Source organism: Oncorhynchus mykiss, chromosome 4, assembly GCF_057628025.1.
Source record: "Oncorhynchus mykiss isolate SJ-2025 chromosome 4, ASM5762802v1, whole genome shotgun sequence".
Taxonomy (NCBI): Eukaryota; Metazoa; Chordata; class Actinopteri; order Salmoniformes; family Salmonidae; genus Oncorhynchus; species Oncorhynchus mykiss.
In genome coordinates, this window is record NC_143025.1 from 60,043,058 (window position 1) to 60,046,115 (window position 3,058).

Below are 3,058 nucleotides of genomic sequence, written 5' to 3' on the forward strand. Positions count from 1 at the left end.
CCGATCAGCCACTCCAAGTAGATACACTATGAGCTTCGGGCAGGCGAAAAAAATATACGCCTTCAACCAAACATGGCCAAAGGGCGTGTCCAACAAAACAATAGCCCTATGAGAACCCGTCTTTGAATCGGAACTACCCGTCATGGTTCAAAACAAGAACTAATAGGACGATAGCGCAGGGAAAGAAGGAGGGCGTTTTGAGGCAACGGGGTTTCCTCCAATGGGAAAATTTGTTTTGCATGGCCCGGTGCGCCAGGTAGGCGGAGTTGGAATGTTTTCTACCATTCCATTGGATCTTACGTGAACTCTCTACTTAACCGGGGCACCGGGCCATGCAAAACGAACTCAACCAATTAAAGCAAGAGAGACGTCACCATTACCATGGATATCCAACGCCCTCCCGTCACACCAATAGAGATCGTCAGTTTGTACACCTAAAACCCGAAATAAATTACCTCTGGTTCGTTCAGCCATCCCTATGGATCCCTATGGACATTTAAAGGGAAAGAATAGGGTTTTGGAATTCACGCCGAAAATAAGGTCTATGGTTAACACAGGTTTAGGAGATCATATACGTTTTATTCTATGAGATAATAATCAGTTAACGTGACCTTTATGAATTATGAAGCCTTTATGTGATTTGTGTTTTTTATGATTATATAAATCCTTCAAAATTAACAAAAATGACGTTAGCTGATGATTATCTCATAGAACAAGAAGCATAAGATCTCCTAAGCCTGTGTTTATTTTTGTAGTTTATCCAAAAACTGCATTCATTTTTCTCATAGGCTTTGTCCAACTAACTGTGGTGGAGTTGGTGCCTACGAAAACATGCCATTACAATTTCTCTCAATATATACCTCAGTGTATTCCTCCAGAGATACTTTTGAGGAGATGGGAAACTCCTTTGGAATAGTATTAACGGCCATTGTGTACGTTGCCCATGCATCGTCAATGGGCCACGCAGTGCATTCTGGGTGATTCTGGGACAAGGAGAGCTCTCCTCCAAGGAGTGAATTGGTCGCAAGCTCAAAAACCAAACATTCGCATGAATTTCGTCAACAACAAGTACAACATTAAAACATTTTCAGAGATGTAAGATAATTAACTTGTTCTCTGTAATATTATATTCCTTTGGAGTCGTGAGATTGCATACTTTTGAGGAAAATAGGCAGGTTTCTCAACTAATAGTGCTTTCAAGACAACTAGGAACTCAAAAAAAAATGGGTCAAATCATGATGTTAGTGACGTCTTCAGGTCAGAAAGTCAGAGCTTTAGGAAGAGGCCAATCGTTGCCAACTGGAATTCAGAGTTGGATGGCTGTTGAAAACTATTTTTCCCAGTCAGAGATCGTTCCCAGTTGTCTTGAACACACTGAAGTCGGAAGTGTGACATTTCCAAGTTTCGGGTTGTTTTGAAAGCAGCATCATACCCTGACTCTAAGAAGGGATACGTGACAATTAGCATTAGCAACCGTGTGACGCAGCATGACAACGTGAACGCGATTGGTCCAGTCTGCTGGGTGGGGCGTTACGCGTTCCTCCAATTCATTGACTAATGGGATTCCTATCTCCTTCTTTCTGTAATATCTCTGATCTCACACACATACAGCGTCAATATAATCCAGAGTAAACCATATTTGATCAGTAGGCTAGTGGGTGTGGCAGATTGAACAAGATTGTAGCCACACACACATCTTTGCAAGATACTTTGCAGTTAAAATGTCATTAATGGTTGGATCAGCCTATACTATTTTACCCAAAAGTGTGACCACCAAGAATAAAGGAATAAGCTATTACAAGGCTTATGAGCCCACTTGTTTAATTTCCAAGCCCTGGTCAAATGTAGTGCACTATATGGAATAGGGTGCCATTAGCGACTCAGCCCCCCAGAAGTGGGAATACACCTGCAATGCTGCATACACAAATTAATGGGTATCATAACCTCATGAAAAAAAATGTCACTAAGTGAACAATATTGAATACAGATTTGATGGATTTGTCATCCATTGATTTGTCATCCATTGATTCAGAATGTCTTCATGAGGTCACCAGTACAATTAGTCCCTGGTCTTGGTGGTGAATATCTGGGTGAGAGTTATGGGAGAGAATGTAATGGGGGAGGAGGGGTTGGTTTTTGTCATAAGGGCCAATGAGTGAAAGCAGTTCTCAGTCTACATGGAACACTTGTCTTGTAGAACATACAAATCATACTGGAAAGTCCAGATTAGCCTATCAAGTTTGAGAATGAACACCACAAATTCCAATGTCAAGAGGACTGCAAGGACCAGCCCTTTATTGTGGAATCTGTCGGCAAGAGATCACCACCCGTGTGTGTGTGTGTGTGTGTGTGTGTGTGTGTGTGTGTGACATGAATTAGTGAAATAAACCAACTCGTTTTCATTTTATTCTGTAGTACGATTCTTTTAATAGATTATGATAACTGTACGCTTAAATAAAGTACAAATGAAATGTGCATTTCCCCGTGGCTAGGATGCAATCATTCCGGATGGCAGCGCCTGTATCCAGTGGTAGGCTCCTGCTCCTGCTCCTTTACCCCGTCATTAGAGCCAGTCATGCAGGAAGACTGTGGAGAAGGAGCCCAGTGTTTGTCATGGAGACAGTGTCACAGTGAGAGAGGAGGAAAATAAATGGGAAAGCCCGGTTGATATACCCTATTCTCTACAAAGTGCACTACTTTTGACCAGGGCCCATAGAGTGGGTTGGAGGTAGAATTCCCTATCCCTCAGGAGACCACAGCCAGAAGACACAGACAACCTTTCATCTCAGAGAGAAGGCTAAGGCTTTTATGTGTGTATCTATAACAGAAGACATTGATGCCATGAAACCACTGTAGGTGTGTCACCCCATTCCACAAGATGATTGAGTTTAAGTGTGAACCATGCAGAATGTGGCATTTTGAGTCCCCTCGGGAGATTTCTGGGCAATTTCACTAACTCCTGACATGCATCCAGTCAGTCAGTCAACGGCAAAGGTTTGTATTGAAAAAGAAAGACCCAGATACCCATTATTCCTCTGTGTAATAGCAAAATCACATT